Source organism: Talpa occidentalis, unplaced genomic scaffold (assembly GCF_014898055.3).
Source record: "Talpa occidentalis isolate TD23 unplaced genomic scaffold, MPIMG_talOcc4v2.1 talOcc4.5, whole genome shotgun sequence".
NCBI classification, from domain to species: domain Eukaryota; kingdom Metazoa; phylum Chordata; class Mammalia; order Eulipotyphla; family Talpidae; genus Talpa; species Talpa occidentalis.
The window spans coordinates 61,978,895-62,000,178 of NW_023604861.1; positions in this window are offsets into that span (position 1 = coordinate 61,978,895).

The window sequence follows — 21,284 nt, forward strand, 5'->3', positions numbered from 1 at the left end:
TTTGATCACCCGGTTAAGAGAATCTTGGGTATATATCTGCATTGCAAAGGCTCATTTTTCCCTTTGTAAATAGAGAGTTTAGGGGCTACACTTCAAAATCATGTGAGAATCCTGTTCCCGCAATAACTTTGCCTGTTAATTTTGACATCTATTGATATTATTCCATTGGAGGTTACAAGATAGTAATTTCTTACTGCATTTATTAGCTAACGTATCACAGTAACTTTTTTTGTTATGTATTTTCTTATTAAATAGATTTAAAAAAATGATTTTCATACAAGAGAGTAAATTTTCAGTAAGGTTTGAAGCCACAGATGTAGGCAGACACTGAACATTTGGCTGGAGACTGTGGGAAGTTTCCACTTCCCCCACACAGCTCACTGCTTCACCACATAGGGCAATTAGTTCTCTCAGAAGCTCTGTTGATTGACAGCATTGCTGTCTGAATTATTCGTGAAGATTTCGTTATTAGATTTAATAAGGATTAACATAATTTTTAACAAAACTGGAACTTCATTGTTCTTGGCACCTAGTATTAGGACTCTGCAGCTGTAGGAAGAACTGAAAGCAGGTGAAAGCTCAGCCAGGAAACATTCAGCACATGACAGTGTAACCCCCATCTTTATACATGCAGAGAGCAAGAGGATTTTAATATTTACTCCTTAATTTGTCTTCATTTTGCTTAATTTCTGATGTGTTTAATCCAAAGACTGCATGGGGCCCTGTTTTTAAACTTGTATGCACGTTATTCAGCAATTTGTGATTCCCTGGGCTTTTCTTGATAATCAGCCAGAAATTGCTACAGGTGCAGAATTCCACAGTTTAAAAATTGTATTCAAGGAGGCCAGTTTCATTAAGCAATAACATGGTATATACATACTTCAAGTACTCAGACATAAGGGTTTTAATTACTTATTTTCTGTATCAAACCAAGATTTTGGCAGGCCTGTCCTTCCCCTCCCAGTTTAAAAACAGTTGAAATAGGAGTTCCAATATCTCCACAGAGGTGTATATTTAGTTTTCTATTCTTAAAATTTCAAGATTTACTCAATTATCAAGTCTACCCACATAAATAATAACAGTCTCTTTTTCTGATCTGGGATCATCTCCCCCAAGGTAAATAATGGTAGTTATTTGTAATATGCAGAACTCTGAGATCATTATAGTCGAGAGGTCATACCTGAATTATTCTGTGATGATCATTTGTTTTCATCAAATTTGAAGGACAGTAATGTAGCAAAAACTTGCTTGTAGGAAACACTAGCTTACAAGAATTATGAAAATAAGTTAAATGAAAAACATTAGTCCTTGGATAGTCTTTAGGAATCATTCAAATTTGGGAATGAATCCTGGAGAAAATCCTAAAACAATGTTTTGTGCTTTTATCAGAAAATCCCACTGTATTCTAATAATATGCCATATATTTTAAGATTAGCAACTATGATTTAAACAAAATTCTTATTTTTTTTCTTTTAAAGATTTATTTATGCATACAAGAGCTGGGTGTGAGGGGTGAGAGGATTCACAAAAGACAAAGTGGGGAGCAGAACAGGCAGATCAACTGAAATACACTGTTGAGGGGAGAGTGGGCAAGACAGGAGAGGTCTGCTGCGCCATGTGGGTAGCTCCCTGGCGGGGGATTGAACTCATGCTGCAGTGGCTGTGGTGAGCTTCATAGGTTGAGTCTTAACCCCTTGCGCCACCAGGGAGGCCCCAAACAAAATTCTTCTATATAAAAATCTAACTGTTTCCAAAACATGAAGAAGCTTGCCATTACAAAGGCAAAACACATAGACGCGTAAGTTTATAAAACAGATATACGTTTGCATGCTAAAGGCAAAGAAAAGCCATTGGTCTCAGTCTACAGTTTGAGCAATGTAAATGAGTGAGTGTCATTCTTTCAAGAACCTCTACCTAATACTAATACCTTTGGATTAGCAGAGTTCTTATTTGGGGCTGCATGTCACAATCAACCAGGAAGATTTCCAAAAATATGCATGCTGGAATGCACCCCCAGAAAGTTAGATTCACTGGATATAGGTATATTCATATCTGAAAAGTTAACCCAGATGACTCAGATATGGACTGCCATTTGGAACGAGACTCAGCCTAACTAGTTATGCAATATTGAGAAAGGTCCTTAAAACTCCAGAACCTTCCTTTATTTGTGTGTAACTGGGTCACATCAAAATGAAAATAGAATCAAATGTCATCTTATTTCACTTTTTACTATTTGTGATTTTAATTTTGAAAATTTATGCATATATTTAATATTTTGTTTTTCTCCAAAACATCATGGTTCAAGTTGTAGTGATTCTTACTTTTGATGAAAAATATTCTATGATGATGAAGTAGAATTTGGACCCAGTGGCAATACCAGTACCCCAAGTTGATGCTGCCTTTAGCTGCCTCAAACAGTGTTCTTTTGGCCACACAATTTCACTCTACTGTGCCTCAGTACTAGTCACAAAGGGCCTATGAACCGTAAGAAAATTGAGTCTGAAAAATCAAGTCAGATCATTCAGACACTGGAAGCATGAATCTCTGTAAGAGTGATACCTAAATTTGGCTAATCAAAATCAGTTTACATTGTACCATCCCAGAATGTAAATATAACCTTAAAGTAGTACCAGAAATGATTCTAATCTAAATTTAGGTTCGTATACAAATTCTTCATCTCTTCATACCACTTCAAAAGACACAGTTTTCTTGCTTCTTTATCTTAATCATGTCTAAGATACTCTTAGGGTAGATAACTGTCCTTCATATGTTTGCGACTACCACATATCATTACTCTTATCATATCCTTTTATAATGAGGAATACCTTTCTAACAGCAAAACTGGCATCTTCATTACCATTTTATATCCATTGGGATCTATTGTATTATGACCTATCTCAATGTATTAGGTATATCTAGCAAGAATTTTAAACTCCCCTGCCTCTCTCCATTTTATCTCCTTTGCATGAGTCATATTAGTGAAGGAATGTAAAGTGTTCATGAAGGAGAAATTATAAAATGCAAAGTAGGTAAATGATTCCACAGCAGAAATTTATTTTATCTTCTTTTATATTCATAAGAGCTTATGATACAGAAAATTTAAAAAAAGCTAATACTTAGCTCTATTTTTCACCAACTTTTCATTTAATTTTGGTTCAATGTTTCTGTTCTCTTTTGCTAGGCAATAAACTATCTAAAGGTTAGGATTTTGACTTATCACTGCATTATGCCAACAGCTCTGCACAATGCTAGGTGTATAATAGAATATCATTATAATTCTATTAAATGAATAAAATCATGAATGGTCCACTCAATCATAGAAAACTCAACTCAGAAGTCATTCCTGAGTCAGAATGGGAATCCTCAGACTTTAGATGGCAAGTAGCAGTGACTTTCTTCTTATAATATCTATAATATCTCCTAATATATCTAACATCTATCACAAGGCTCCTAATATCTAACATCTCTATAAGGCTCCCAGAGGCCCATGTCTTGGTAAGGGGAACTACTGTCTTGATCCAGGCTATAGGTCCTATCACATATGTGACAATTCTCATTTTGCTACATGAGATATTATGTCTGACATCAAATATATGGATACAGTTGTTGACATGAGACACTATAAACCTAAAACCTGGACAATGTTGTAAACTAAAGTTACCTCTTTTAGAAGAAAAAATGACTATTACAAAAATGCTCCAGTAGGCAAATTATAAACACTTTAAAAACAAGTTTAATAAATAGAAAGACTCATCAAATCCACAGGATATAAAAAATGGAAATTTTAGAATTTACAAAATATAATAAAAGCAATTCAAGGCAAAGGAATAGCAGTTGAAACTCCCTGAAAAGAGGCAGGCATGGGATACATTCATTTTCTTAACTCATACAGACATGACTTCACCAAATAGTTTAATTAAAAATTCTCAGTTTCAAATTGTACAAAAAATTTCTAAAAATTCAATGTTGCCCTTACTTATACCTCTAAGATAAGTTTTCTAACTACACAAATTATCTTTACAGTAACATATACAGTATCCATGAGCTCATTTCTCTATCATTTGCAACAGAGCTTTTTGGAAAATACTTATCAAATAGTTGCCAAATCTACTAGGACACTTTGTTCTAGCTAGCAAGGAATACAGCAAAGACAACTAGGTTCTGTCAAAGGGGCACAGAAGCTAAGCAGAAAGGATTCCTGTCAAAAATAATTAGAGCAATGGGTTTAAAAAATGAGTATTTTAAAATTCATGAAATCATAATGCTAATTTTATTTTTTTTTAAAGATTTATTTATTTATTTATACAAGCACTGGGTACAGTCAGAAGTGCGGGAGGGTGAGAGCATTCACCAGAGCCAGAGCGGGGAGCAGAGCAGGCAGAAGGACCGAAGTACACTGCTGAGGGGAGCAGCGGGCGGCAGGAGAGGAGAGGTCTGCGCGCCATGTGGGACCCTCCTCCAGTGGCCGGGGATTCGCAACCCAGCACTCAACCGCTGCGCCACTGGGGAGGCCCCATAATGCTAATTTTAAAAGAAATAAATTATAAAAGTTATTGAACATCTTTTGAAAATAACTAAACCACCGATTTCTTGTTCTGAAACTTGGTAAACAGAAAAGTAGAAAGAATGAAACAGTCACTCATAGCAGGAATCTAGAAAACTTAAATAAGGGACCAGGAAAATGAATAACTATAAGAAAGTGAAAATCAAAATCAACAAAAAACTATGAACCAGAGACACTTTTAGGGGGGCGGGGGTGGGAGGGGAGGGATTGGGGTCAGAATGGGGGGGCTGCAATTGTATGGGGAATATAACAATAAAATTTATTAAAAAAAAAAAAAAAAAGAATGAAACAGTCAGCTTGCCTTCCCTTCATGAACTATATTTCAGGGTAATTAAATACTATTAGTTGATGTAGATTTTCTTTAAAAAAATTAAAATTGAAGTAGTATCATTAGGGAGGATAACATTTAGAAAACCACTACTTCACAATCCATGAGTGAAATAATTGATTCAGGCAACAAACATCAGAGAGATGAAACCCTTAGGTAGTAGGTTGATGAGGAGTTTTACAATGAAGAAATCAGGTTTCAGAAACTGAATGTTAGTATTGTGAGGATTAAAACAACCAGATGTCATTTTGTGCTAATGTGATACAACTGGAAGCACATAGCACCAATCCTATGAAGTGTTCTTGCTAAAAAATGGTAAGCCAGCAGCAAATAAAGTATTAATACTTTATAGGAAAGTTTATAGGAAAGACAGAGGTGGAAAAATGGATTAAATAATACCATCTGGAAACAAATAAACTATTCTGTACTTAGGACCTTCTACAGGTTTCTCTTGACAAGTCACTGACCCAGAGCATCAAGAATTAAAAATGTCTCTGGTTTATAGTTGCTTGTTGATTTTGATTTTTACTTTATTATGTCTTTTTCCCAGTCCCTTATTTAGGTTTTTTAAATTCCTGCTATGAGTGAGACCATCCAGTAATTTTCTTTTTCTTTCTAGCTTATTTCACTGAGCATGATCCCTTCCAGCTCCATCCATGTTGCTGCAAATTATATGAGTTTATCTTTTTTGATTACTGAGTAATATTCCATTGTGTATATGTACCACATCTTCTTGATCCAGTCATCTGTTTTGGCACATAGACACACTACGGGAGGCGGGGAGTGGGGGTAGAGAGTAGGATCAAAACAAGTGTGGTGGGAATTGTATGGGGACTATAACCAAGATGAAAGTGCATACATTGTGCAAAAATGAAAAATGATGTAAAAAAATACATCATGGCACAGCAGACCTCTCCTGATTCACCCACTGCTCCCCTCAGCAGTGTATTTCCATCTATCTGCTTGTTCCGTTCCCCACTCTGTCTCTGGTAAATCCTCTCACCACCCCCCACCCCACACCTCTGGCCTGTACCAAAGTTCTTGTATGCATAAATAAATAAATCTTTAAAAAAATACTTGAGTTTAAAGTTTTAATGAGTTTGCTTTAAAATTCAGTCACTTTTCTGTAGAACCGAGGCCAGCAGAGGAGGAGCACAGGGGTAGGGATTACAGGGGAAGGGGTTCAATGGATTATGGTGAAGATGGTGAAAGATTATGGGTATTTTGGTGATGGGTATGGTATGAAAAAAATCATATATATATAGAAAACATAGAAAATAGAAAACATAGGGAAAAATAGAATGCAATAACTTCTGTTTGGTCTTAACTATCATATTATTTTTAAGGTAAAAATCACCATAATTCTTAAAATATCAAACCCCATTTTTTCATTGATAATGGAAAACAATGTCAGGTAGAAGAGAATTGTTGGGCTTTATAACCAGTCCTCTCATCCAGAGATTTACCTATGCATGCAGAGATTACAGCTCCTTCACAGGAGACCACTAATCCCCTAGCCAAACATTACAACCTCTAGCAAAATTAAATGAAGACTGTCACAAACAATAATTTAGTTAAAATTTGGGGACAATATGCACTAATAGTAACACATACTCAGATGAAGGCTATGCCAAGACTGACCTCTTGATCCAGGCGTATTGGTATCATTTGAGAATCTAACACAATTACAAATTTGCAGACTCCATTCCAGACTTAGTGAATCAGAATATCTGTGTACTGTGGTTTAAGATTCTGTGGTTTAAGAAACTTTCTTTTGTTGCAAAAGTTTAAGAATTACAGAACTTGGTAACCTCCAGAGATTCTGATTCAACTGCTTTATTATAATCATTCTCAAATATGGTGGTGCAATAAAATCACTTGGGAGAGATTTTACAAGCCTTAACAGCCAGGTCTTACAACAAATCAGTTAAATCAGAGACTCTGGAGTACATTCCAGGCATCAATAGTTTTTAAACTCCTCAAAGGATTCCATTGTGCAGTCAAACTTTAGAGCCATTGGTGGAGAATCTGGCATGACACAGACATTGGTATTGTTTAAAAATTTCCTGGATGATGCTAAAATGCAGCCTGACCTGAGCACCAGTGAATGATTTATGGCTTATATTGTTGATCTATCACATCTGTCTTACATAATGGTTCTTCCAAACTATCTCACTATCTCCATATGACATTGATAATTTTTCCCCTGTACAACAAAAATGTCCGCAAGCATGCTTTGATTATACAAAATTCAAGGAAGGAAGAATGAAGGAGGTCATAAGTCCCCTCTTCCACCATTCAGTGTTGCATTCCAAGTTCTGATAATTATCTCCCATAGAAGAGTGATATCACCCTCACCATGAGAAACTCCATTTCCTACCCTTAAAGGGTATCTTATGCCAAAGACATCAATAGACAGTCATGTCAGAATCTACCTCAACACAGTAACTTGAACAATTGAACACTGAGACACTAACTTTTGTTAGGAAAAACAATGCATGTTATCTTCATAAACCAAAAATAATGCAAGTTAAGTATTTACATATCCAGGAGTAGAGAACAAAGATATATGTACTCTATACACATGTGTAACCTTCTCTTGATTTGTAATTGAATTAATTATAAACCCTAAAGTGATTAAAAAATTTTAATATTAACAAATAAGATTTCTGAGGGCTTCAGTTTCCAAATAACAAATCCTTCTCTGACTGATGCCATCCTGAACTACTAGTAGAGGATACTACCACATTATGAGTTGGTGTTCTGGATTTAGACAGATGTGCTGTTAAAACCGGATCCTCCAGTTACTAGCGATATGATCTTGAAATGCACTATCTATTTGAACCTTGCTTTCCTCATATTTGAAATGAGAATGATAATGATACCTGCCTAAAGGAACTAATATATATGATATACTGAAAAATTGCTTAGCATATAATTTGTGGTCAATAATAGGTAGCTGTTGTTTCCAGAACACACTGTCATTTCATGCTTTTGTGATTTTGCCACACTAGTTCCTCTGCCTTAAATGTCTTTCCCTTATATCAACGTGGTTCATTGATTCACCTAGTACTTATTAAATACCTATTATGTGCTCGACCTCTATTAGGCATGAAGGATAAAATAAGTAATAATAACAATAATCAACTCACATGCAAGCCATCGACAAATCTTATTGACACTAAACTCATAATATGTACCAAATCCAATGGTATTTTACCACTTTTGCCTACACCAGCTAATCTAAACCTAGATTACTGCAGCTTCTGCTATCTGGACTTCCTACTCCTACAGAAGTAATTATCTACCCAATAGGCAAAGCATTCTCATGTTTGTTTGCTTTTTTATACATTAGCCTAATTTTTTTTTTCTTGAGGTAATTGTACATAGCACTGTACAGTTTATAGCACTGTAGATGATTTAGAGGTATAGGATCATACCCTTCATGAATATATGACCACATCACACCCAAAACCAATATACCCATAGTCCTCCACCACAATCTATTGTGCCCCCTTCCCACTTTTCTCTCCCCCCATCTTCATCCCCCTCTGATATCCTCAGTTCTACATTCAGATTTTTATGGCTTTTTATTGGCTTGGCCTTATCTGACCCTTTGTTTTGTATCTCTATATATTCCACATGGAAGTGACACCATATGGCATTTGTGTTTCTCCTCCTGATTTATATCACCGAGCATAATCCCCTCCAGTTCCATCCATGTTGTTACAACACAGTTCCTTAAGTCCCAAGCTTCTTACCATGACCGGCATAACTCTGCACAATCTGATAGTTGCCTATTTATAAAATCTCAGGTCACATTACTCTCTCCACCTCACTCCCTCTACTCAAGTGTTCTTCAAATATCCTGAGTCAACCCCATATTGGGGGTTTCACACTAACTTTCCCTGTGTTGCAAAAAAACTTGTTCCAGTTATAAGATCGGGATTCTCCATTTTATTCAGATCTTAGCTCTAATAACTTCCTGTAGACCTTTCCAAACAATGCTATTTAAACTCCTTCCTCACCCCCTTATCCTTATCTAGCTTCTTCTCCTGCACCATTGTTCTTCCTGACACTCACCATCACCTGGTCCAATATTATATCTAGTATGTTGTCATCTAGCTCCCACAATAGAATGGAAGCTCTATAAAGGAGAAATGTAATTCCACACTACCATCTCTATTCAGCATCCAGAGCACTGCCTGGAAAATTGTGGGTCCTTTAATGAAGAGTTCATGAATGAGGAAAATGTCAGAGGACATTTAAAAAAAAAACTGGGAGCAAGGGTAGGAAGGATGAGGAACTGTCATGGAAACTGGAACTGAAAAGAGGTTACAGAAAACATCCTTCTCTTCAATGAGAGAGTTTTTATCAGAGACAGAACATCTCTAACCTAATTATGTTAGCAGGGATCTAACTAATTTTTAAATACTGTTTAAAAGACACAGCAAACACTGTAGAGAATGTCAAACTTCTGACAGGAAAATGACAGTTGAGAATTGTCATGAATATGTAGTGAACATCTACTGACTGAGAAGACTATGATTAATAGATTGCATCTTAGAACAAATATGTTTAAGTAGTGAATATGGAATTTGATAGCTTTCAGTTATCACATAAATTCACATTATATGGCATTTCTTCCCCATTTATTATTAAAGATTATTAATACCTATGATGGATTTTAAATTTACTTTTTAATCTCTTACAATCTAAGAGAAATATTCATTCTTTCTCATATTTTCATATTTAATTTGTTCATCTTATAGTTTTCAGATTGCCTAGAATTGCTAAATTTAATAATAGATATATTTTCCCAAAAGTGCAACAGGGGAAATAAAGCATTACTTCTTAAAAACCTTAAGAGTCTACACAATAACCATCTCCCTGTATATCAGCCCATTCAAACTCTTTTCAAAGGCTGTGCTTCCACCATCCCAGTTAAGTAGGTAGGAAGCCAAGGTATCGCTGCTGTGGACATACTGTAGATAAACTGAACAGAAGTGGATAACTTTCCCAAAATAGAGACATTCAGATGGTATTTTCTGACCAACAGTGAATCAAGAAATTGAGTTAGCAACCAAAAGACTCTCAGCACAGAGGAGTCCAGGAGCAGATGGTTTCACTAGTGAATTTGAATTTGAAAAATTATCAAAATTTCTTCTCCAACTCTTCCAAACAAGTGAAAAGGAATACTTCCACATTCATTTTATAAGGACAACTTTACTGACTCCAAAGACAAATGAAGACACGCAAAAAAATTGTACGCCGATATCCCTGATGACTATAGATGTTAACATTCTCAACAAAGTATTAACAACTAAATTCAATAAAACACTGAAAGGATCATCCTAAGATCAAGAGGGATATATTGCTCAGATGCAAGGATGGTTCAACATATGCAAATCAACAAATGTGACACATCACATTAATAGACTGAAATATAAAAATCATATGATCAACAGACGCATAAAATGACAAAAATACATCATTTCATAATAAAAATGTTCAAAAATAAAAATTTAAAAATCTGGGTATAAAATGAATGCTTTTCCAGAAAGAAAAAAAAATACCGGATGGTCTCACTCATAGCAGGAATCTATAAAACCTAAATAAGGGACCAGGAAAAAGAATAACTGTGAGAAAGAAAAAATCAAACTCAACAAACAACTATGAACCAGAGACACACTATGGGGACGGGGCGGGGAAAAGGAGGGAATGGGGTCAAAATACTGGGGTTGCAATTGTATGGGGAATATAAAAATAAAATTTTTTAAAAAAGAAAAAAAATAAAGTACAGGAAAAAAAGAATGCTCTTCTACTTTAAAAGGCTTTATACAACCCACAGCTAACTTCCACTCTAAAGTGAAAATGCCTTTTCCCCTAATTTCAGGAACAAGTCAGGAATGCCCTAGCTCACCACTTACACTCAACAACTTCCTAGTCAGAGAAGTTACACAAGATAAAGAAATTTAAAAAATAAAATCTATCTATTGGATAAGAAGAATTAAAATTATCTATTATCTGTTTGCAGAAAATATCTTATCAATGGAAAACCCTGAAGACTCCATTTAAAAAAAAACAGTAGAATATCTGAATTCAATAAAATTACTTAGCTTCTTACTTAACTTGTCAATAGGTTCTTAGAAAGTAGCATTAAGCAAAATTACATAAAACAAAACCAGATTCTTGAATAGCCAGATTTTGTTCAAGTTCACCAGGATTGTTGTTTTTTTTTTTTGTCTTATCAATGTTACAACCAGATTACATTGAACAAACTGATAATATTCAAGGATTTGCTGTACAATGAAATCTGAAAGACATTGATGAGGGAGATTAAAGAAACACAATAAAAGGAAAGGTAACTCAAGTTCTCAGATAGGAAGAATTAATATATGAATGTCCACACTATCCAAAGCAATCTACAAATTCAATGCATATTTACCAAATTTCAATGGCATTTTTTATAGAAATAGAAAAAATTATGCCAAAATTTGACAGCAGAAAAGTCACCAAAGAGCCAAAATAATCCCATGAATGAAGAAGTTAGAAAACTCAAAATTGGGCCTTCCCTGGTGGCACAGGCAGTTTAGTGCTGCGCTGTGAAGCTGTCCACAGCCTCCAGCGCCGGTTTATTTCCTGCCGGCCTGTGAGGGTCCCACTTGACACAGCAGACCTCTCCTGTCTCACCCGCTGCTCCCCTCAGCATTGTATTTCTTCAGTCTGCCTGTTCTGTTCCCCACTCTGTCTCTGGTGAATCCTCTCACCCTCCCGCGCATCTGACCTGTACCCCAGTCCTTGTATAAATAAATAAATCTTTAAAAAAAAAAAAGAAAACTCACAATAGATTTTGATCTATATTACAAAATTATAGCAATTAACACAGAGTAGTTGTGGCATTAAAGACAAGTACACAGGGCCCTCCCTGGTGGCACAAAGGGTTAAGTACAGCACTGTGAAACTACTGGCAGCCTCTGCAGCACAAGTTAGATCCCCAGCCTGCCAGGGAGCTACCCACATGGCCAAGCAGACCTCTCCTGTTGCACCTGCTGCTCCCCTCAGCAGTGTATTTCAGTCAGTCTGCCTGTTCTGTTCCCCACTCTGACTCTGGTGAATCCTCTCACCCCCCTCCCAACACCTTTGACCTGTACCCCAGTTCTTGTATGCATAAATAAATACAAGAGCAGTGGAAAAGAAGAGTGTCCAAGCATAACTCCCACATACACAGTCAAATAATTTTTGGCAGGGTTGCCAAGAATAAACAATGGGGAAAGTACACCATTCAATAAATGGTGCTAAAAGAACTGTGTATATCCACATGCAAACAAATGAAGCTGGACAACCATCTTATACCACTCACAAAAATTAATTAATGAATCAAAGGTAATTGTAAGACTTGAAAACATAAAACTTGTAGAAGAAAACATGGGAGAAAGAACCTTGACATAGGTCTTCACAATGATTTATTAATTGACCAGTGCACAAACAACAAAATCTAAAATAGGATTACATTAAAGAGGTTTTGCACAAAAAAGGAAATAATGAATAAATTAAAAGGTAACCTACAGAATGGATGAAAATAGTCTCAAACCACAAATCTAATAAGGTACTAATACCCAAATTATGTATTTTTTTAAATCTCATACAACTCAATAGCAAAAAACTGCAAATAATCCAATTTTAAGAGGAGCCAAAGGACTGAATAGACATTTTTCCCACAGACATGCAAATGGCCAATAGAAATATGAATATCACCATCATCAGTGAAATGTTGAGATATTGCCTCATACCTGTTTTGGTTTTTTTTTTTTTAAAGATTTATTTATTTATTTATACAAGCATGGGTACTGTCAGAAGCGCAAGCGCGGGAGGGTGAGAGAATTCACCAGAGCCAGAGTGGGAAGCAGAACAGGCAGAAGGACCGAAGTACACTGCTGAGGGGAGCAAGAGGGGCAGCAGGAGAGGTCTGCGCGCCATGTGGGACTCTCACCCAGTGGCCAGGGATCGAACCGGCGCTGCACAGGCTGTGGGCAGCTTTGCAACCCAGCGCTCAACCGCTGCACCACCAGGGAGGCCCATACCTGTTTTTTTTTTCCTAATTAAAATTTTCTTATCAAGCTAACATTAGTTTACAACATTGCTTGTGTTTTAGAGCTATAGGATAATCCCCCCTTCCAGATGTAGTCACCATATTTCTAATAAAGGATCAATATGTGGATTATATAAAGTACTGTCATTGGTGCTGATCACAATGTAATGTAAGCATGATCACAAGACAATATGTCAAAATATAATGCTGTATACCTGACACATATGTTATAAACAAATGATATCTCAACTGAAATAAAAAGAACTCTCAGAACTCATTAAAACCATTTTGCAATTCAATCCAAAAGATATGAACAGACATTTCACTGAAGAGATGGCAAATAACCACTGAAAATATTGGAGAAGCTAGTTAAAACCACATTTCCTGTAGAATGGCTGACATGGCAGTGAATTCTGGTGCGGCTATAGAAAAGTCAAGTCACCTAAGTCTTGGTAGCATGGATATAAAATGCATAGCTACTGTGGACAATTATTTGGCAGTTTTTAAAACTAAACGTATAATCACTTCACAGCCCAGCAATTATATTACTGTCAGTTATCCCAGAAAGCTTAAAACACACATACACAAATCCCTGTCCATGAATGTTTATACTCACTTTACTTGTAATAGCAAAATACAGGAAACAATAGCTGCTCCCACAGGTAAATAGGTACACTGTGGTGCATTCACACTTCAGGCTACTGCTCACAACAAAAAGAAACCACTGGCACACAAAACCCTGGATGTACCCCTCAGTGAAAAAGCCAATTCCAAAAGGCTATACTTCCATTATTCCATTTGTACACCTTTCTTGAAACAAAATTATAATGGAGCACAGATTAGTGTTTGCCAGGGGATAAGGAGGAAGTGGGGACAAGAGGAAGTAGGTGTGGCCATAGAAGAGCAACAGGGGAGGGGGGGGGTTTAGGGAGGAAAACATTGTGTATCTGAACTGTGTCAAAGTCAGTATCTCCATTTCACTTTGTGCTATTATTTTGCAAAATAAAAACATTGTATTATTGCCTTACAGGGTCTTGCCTTTGGAGAAAACTGAATAAAAGTTACATAGGATCTCTTTCTTAAACCTTGAGGTGAATCTACAATTATCTCAAAATAAAAAGTTTTTTAAAGGAGCAAATCTCTGGAGTTTGAGCTGAGATGATGATTTAAAATGGAGAGGGGGGGTGACACTGGACTAGGTAAAGCAGAGAACATCATTTGCTGTGAATGATTGGAGAAGGAAGCAAATGTGGCAATTGGAACGAGCACCTAAGAAAAAGAAGCTGCCTAAGTGAGAACTGCCTTGATTCTTCCTGAATGTGGAGGGTTTTTTTTTGTTGTTGTTGTTCCAAATCACAATTGTGCTTCCCCTTTTGAGATCTGAAAAATTCATGCCCATGTGTCCTTCCAGTTAAATTTCCTTAGGGTTTAAGCCAATGCTGATGGGCTCTGTTTCTCCCTGTCAAATAATCACTAAACAAGAAAGTCATGTTCACAATTACCTTGAATTTCAGAAAAAAAAAAAATGGAGTGTAAATAAATATGCAGGCGATACAACACAGGTTGATTTATTTTGGTATTACCGTGGCACACATTTTTTAAAGAGCCTGAAGAAGTAATATTTATAATATTACCAATATTGATTACAGTTATAAACATGTACCTGTCCAGAGTCATTAACCTATTTATAACTGTGAAATAGGAGGGAGATGTCTCATTTCAATGGGAAAATTCATGAATTGTTTTTTAGTAGTTGATTAAGCTGTTTATATTCTACCTCAACTTTTACTCCTTAAATTAACTCATGGTCAATAACCAGAAAAACAAAAGGAGAATGTTTAAGAGAAATATTTTTAGAAAACATCTATTTTTTTAAGCTAGATGTCATAAATGTTAATTTCTATCAGTATTACTGGGCTATGTGCATCGTGGCCGAAACCTAATCCTTACACTCTTATGCTTATGCTCTTGCTCATGCCCACAATTAAATGCAAAAAAGGTGGTTTTGATTCCTTCTAAGAAAGCAGAAGAGTAATTCAATTTTAAAATATCCTCTCAGAAACATTTGTATCAGGTTTGTTTAAAATGGCCATTACACTTCCATATCACAAAGTCCAGATTTATAAGAATTAGCCATAATTCTTTGTTTCAGAAATTGTTTATTTTATATAGTGAAGTACTCTCATGCACATGTATTATCTATTTAAGAGTTACACATTGAGCAATACAGTGCTCCTCAATGAACTAGATCTATAAACGCAGAGCCCTTAAGAGACCACACATGTGGTGAGCCTGTGAGCTACATATCTCATGATTATAAATGATTAAGTGTATTCTTATATCTGCAAAGGCAAAAAATCAGCAAAACTTGGCCTGGTCAATGTAAAACTAGTGAGCCTGTATTTATGGATTCTGGGTGTAAATCTAATCACATCATTATGGATTTGAACATGAACCAGTCTCATAACTTGTACAACAAATAAAGGTAATCAGGGACCTTTAGGAAAATGTCAGGATTCAGTTCTATGGAGGAAAAAACACAAACCAAAAGCAAGACAATGTTTTAGAAATTAGAGCTCTTGCATTAGACTCTAAAAAGTGCTTTTGAATAGAGCATGCATAAAATTCAGTATGTCCCCATGAGCTACAACCATAAGGATGGAACTGTTTTATGTCAAACAATAAGAGATTTCTAGAACCCATAAATTTTACCTTCAGGCAGTTTGGCATATTTTTAACTCAGGAAATCACTAAAATATTATCTCTGACATTTTCTGTGAAAGGGACAGGTTTCCAACTTGCTTCTGCTTATGTGAAAATAGACTACAATGAAAGAGGCATTTTAATAAGTTGAGCAAAGGTGCTTAGTGGTATATGAAGCACCTTCTTACCTCATTAAATTGCCTTGCTATGAAAACATATTAACAGCTACCATGATTATAGTCCTAATTGTTCCATTTGAGTATCTATCACATATTAGGTACTACATTTTGTACACTCTAGATGCTACTGCATATAATTCCCACAATGATCCTATGATTTATTACCACCCCAATTTTATTGAGGAAGGAGTTGAGACTCAGGATGATTTGGCTAGCCTCTGATCACAAACCACAGACCCAGTTAGCCACAAACACAAGTCTAACACCTTGTTGTGCTTGGAATGATGGAGAAGAAAGATGGTGATGGCCTCTGGGAAGTGAAGTTTAGGTAATGGGTAAACAAGCAGAACTTTCATTTTTATTTTAGGTATCTACCTTTTTTTTTAACAAGGAGAATGGATTGCTTTTATGATAAAAACTACTGAATCCCTTGATTTGATAAAACATCCACTATATGAAAATGTCAGATCCCTTGAGTGCTAAACACATAGCAGATACCAAGTAAGCATAAGGCAAAACTAAACTGGATTAAAATATTTTATTCTTTTAAAAATGAAAGAATATAAATTAGCTAAAGAAAGAACAAATAAGGTGTCTATATCATATTTAAAAAGCATAGATTATATATAAATATACATATTTACCTTGAATAAGTAGATATAAATAGATGGCTAGAGAATATTTAACAGTGTATAAACACTGCTAAAAAATATCAGTGGTTCTCAACTTCTGTTGTATAGTGAATTTCTATGAAGTTATTTGCTTTTTAAAATTTGCTTTGCTTTTTTAAATTTATTTTTATTATTTTTTAATTTTATATATTTTACATCATTTTTCATTTTTGCACAATGTGTGCATTTTCATTTTGGTTATAGTCCCCATGCAATTCCCACCCCGCCCTTCTTTTAAGCCTACTCCCTCCTCCCCATCCTGTGTAGTATGTCTCTCGTTTATAGTTGCTTGTTGATTTTGATTTTTACTTTATTATGCCTTTTTCCTGGTCCCTTATTTAGGTTTTCTAAATTCCTGCTATGAGTGAGACCATCTGGCATTTTTCTTTTTCTTTCTGGCATATTTTGCTGAGCATGATCCCTTCTAGCTCCATCCATATAAACACCGCCCCAACTAGATGACCTGAATATGAATCCCTAAGGAAGAATTCAGTCATGTTCATTTTGGAAAAATCACCACAGATATTTGTTAAATGGACCAGTGACTGAGAATCCCTACTAAAATTTTTTAAATCAGCATATACACAACAGAAGTGCTCTTGTTTATTAAAAGACTTTACTAGACTAAAAACAGCACAATTTATAATAGTCCAAAACTACAAAGTAACCAAAGCCTTGGGATAGTAGCTTGAATTAGTTCTAGTCTGTTAACACAATGGAATATTCTAGAGCTATCAGTACTGACATACAACAGTAAGATGAATCTCAAACAAAATGTTGGACAAAAGTTACCAGACACAAAAGACAAAATACTCTATAATTTCATTAAGAACTGATAAAACTCACTTTTGCTGTTAACAGTCAGGCTATGGTACCGTTGGAGTTGGGGAAGTGTGAACAAAAGAATAAAAAAATTCTTGTATACATATATTTTTCTGTTTCTCACTCTAAGAAACAGTCACATGGGAACATTCAGTTTAAGGAAACTATTCAAACTATACGTGTATGATATGTGCAATTTGCTGTAACATATTATACAGTGCTACAATAGGGTAAAATAAACCTTAAACATCCATACCAAATAGCAATTGCGGGCTAAAATTTTTTAAATCATAAAAAATAAAATTCTTATATCAGGACAAAATAAAAATTTCAAATACATGGGGAAAAATGTGATACCATAGAAAGAGAGGGGATGCTATCCCGACAGCCCATTGACTGTAAGAAAGATGAAACTCAAACACATCTGTTGCCTTCTCTGAGGACATTTGTGTCACAGTTTCATATTTCACCTGACTTAGAGTTGGGCTACATAACATATATAGTTTAAGTATAATATTTAGCACATGATTCAATAAGCATTCATTTCTTTTCTTCCTTGCCTTTTCTGAAAATAAGATATATATTTCGTACAAAAGCAACTACTATATTCTTAACTAGTTTAAGGAAAGGTGTAGTAAGGGTGTATAACCAGTGCTCAGTATCAGTGTGGGCAAGCATACAACAGAATGCTTGCACTAGTTCAGAATTAGGTAATTCCAGAGGATTTTCAGATAATGCCAATTTTGCAAGCTTTTCTAGGGTGGTAAAGCAAATGTAAACTACCAGACAGACAAATGTAAGACATACTGGACAGATCTGGTTCTCCACCAACCATATATAATTTGATATCTGAAAGAACACTGGCTGTGACACACTGCCTTTAGCACCCAGGAACTGTGATCCAGATTCTCTGAGGTGTTACTAAAGTAAGTACCACTGAAGGAGGAAGTAATGATCAAACTCCGGCAACCAAATTCAAATGTGTGGAAAAAAGCATGTCTGGGTATGGAAGGATTCTAGTCCTTGCTACCATTTTTCCATTTTAAGTGCAAATTGTTATCAGATGTGGTGAGAACTGGGACACTGCTAGTGTTAGTACCCTCACTAAACATGTACTGTGCACAGAACCTCTAGTTTCACAGCCCAGTTCTCACCTTGGCTCTGCAGCTGAAGGGATTTGGAGGAGATTGAGAGGAGCAAAGGTTGAAAACAAGACAAGAAAGTAAAAGCTAAAATTAACTAACATTACTCACACAAGGAAGTGGTAGGGTACAATTCAACATCTTTCATTGTGTTTGAATCAAATGATAATACAGAGGACAAATAACTGCCTTACAAAATCAAACCAATCGATCAGCTTTACTATTTTTAGTGCCCTGCCTATTAATTCCATTCCTACTTTCCCAGGTGGAAGTAATGATGTCTCCTTCCCTGGCTTTATTTTGTTCTTAGAACAACACATACAGTCAGGATAGAATCACTGTAACTTCTGACTACAGTAATGGAAAATGCCTGGAAATGAAAGTAAAAGGACGAGAGCAGGAGAAAATAGCAGTTGGGTGGGTAAAGTTGTTTTACATTTTATGATTCTCCTTTATATTTCTTGACCATTGGGTCAACTGCAAACAGCTCTAAAAGTCATGGGATCATGACCACCCCCAAAATAGATACTAACAAAATTTAGGGTCAGTTATGCAGTCATGAAAGATCAATATATTACATGACAGACTTCTGAATATCAAAAAGGATGACTAAATACAACAGCAAAATATCAAAACGTTGCTCTTTACCTTTAAATCTTTTTTAAAAATTTAATTTTCTGGCATCTTCCAAAAATTTAATTGATTGCTTACAAAAATGGCATCAGTTCTATGGCAAAGACATAATTTAAAAGGTCTTGTTACAAGCCAAACTTTCACATGCCATCTACTAGGATGACAGATAGGAAATGGAAGTTTCTGATTTATTCTTAGAGTAACTTTAAGAAAATTAGAAATGGAATTGTAAGGTAATAGATAATTAGTTCTAGATCAGGAGTGGGCAGATTTTTTTCTGCAGAGGGCTGGATAAATACCTTACAATATGGAGGCCAAATGATTTCTGTCACAAATACTCAACTCTACCATTACAGCATGAAAAAAGTCATAGAAAATATATAAGTAAATGAGCATGACTATATTGTAGTAAAACTTTATTGAAAAAATATGAGCAGCATTTAGCTCAGTTGGGGCTCTAATTTGACAGCTCCTGCTCCAGGGAGTATTGCTAAGACCATCTTCCTATTCAGTGGATACATGGAATATATGAAACAACTTTTCTACCAAAGCTGGTAATAAGAAGACATTAATTCTCAAAAGCCTGCCAAAAGCTTAAGCACTGATACCTTGGAAGAGCCCGAATTCTCCATCAGGTTTCTTTATGTTTATAATAATCAGAAGACCTTCTCTTCCTCATGTCTAAATGTGTATTTCAACTGTTTTCACAAATTTAGAAAGCATACTATAAAAAAAACCCTAAAATAAATAAAAAATAAAGGCTTAACATAAAATAAAATTGGTAGGGAAGAAAATCTAGTCTGGCTACTCAGACATTATTCATCTCAACACAACAAGATGTCTAATTCTAAAATATGTACTTATGACAATTTTGTTCCTTTGTCCTTTCAATAGCAACATAAAACACTATTAACAGTTAGGAACAAATGCAGGCTTCATCTTCAACAAAACTATCTTTTATGAGAAAGGGCTGCCAAGTTCAGGGGAGCTGAGTGAGTGATGAGGGAAAAGGTCAAGAGAGGATGTCATAGCTACAGATCCCAGTAAAAAATGTCACCTCTGTTTTTCAAGAGATGGCAGACTAGGAGAGGGGAGACTAACCATCCCCTTTTCGTAAGTATCAGAACGGAGCAGGCACATCGACGACATGAGCTTTACTAATTCTATTTGGCAGAGAAGACAGAACTGACTAAGAAGTCAGGACACAGCCTGTCAGTGAGGCAAGGTGACCATGGGAGAATGTTTGCTCAGCTAGTTGTCCTGACATATCGATTTGCTTGTTAGAAGTAAAGATCAAAATCAAACACACACGTAGTATCAAGACATTGACCAAACCAGATGTAGATACCACTAGAGCTATGCATAAATTCTATTAAAAAAAGAATACAGTGGGGAAAGACTACAAATAGAACAAGGATATTTCCCTTCTGAACAAAAACTTATAAGGAGATTAAAATTTTCACTGAACCTATGATAAGGCCCTACTAAAGCAATCCCCACAGAAACTAGAACATGAAGCAGTGATTTTAAGTCCCAAGTAACCACAATTAAGATTTACAGGAACATCAGGAGGAGATAAAAGCATCTGGCTTACAAAAAATAGCAGTCACAGACAATAACCACATTAGAAGCCACAAAACAATAGACACTCCTAAACATAGTAACAGACAAGACAGACAGGAGTGAGAAAAGTGAATAAAAGGAAACATGAATAAATAAGCATTACAAAGAAAATGGTAGCCCCCGAAAACATAAGACAATAAGATATACTCATAATGGGCATCCCTGAGGAAGATAAAATAATTCAAAGAAAAATTTAAAGATATAATTGAAGAAAATTTCAATATTTGAGTAAGAGAGCAGATGGGCTATGGACATGGGTGGTTTGATGGAGGGTGTTAAAAAAAAGAAAGGAGAGTCCTCCTTGGTGTCCTAGGGGTTTAGTCTCAGCACTATCACCACTATGGACTGAGTTTGATCCCCAGCCAGGGAGCTAACCCAAATATGGCACAGCAGACCTCTCCTGTCTCGCCCACTGCTCCCCTCAGCAGTGTATTTCAGTCAGTCCACCTGCTCTGCTCCCCACTCTGTCTCTGGTGAATCTTCTCACCCCCACACCTCTGGCCTACACCCCAGTTCTTGTATGCATA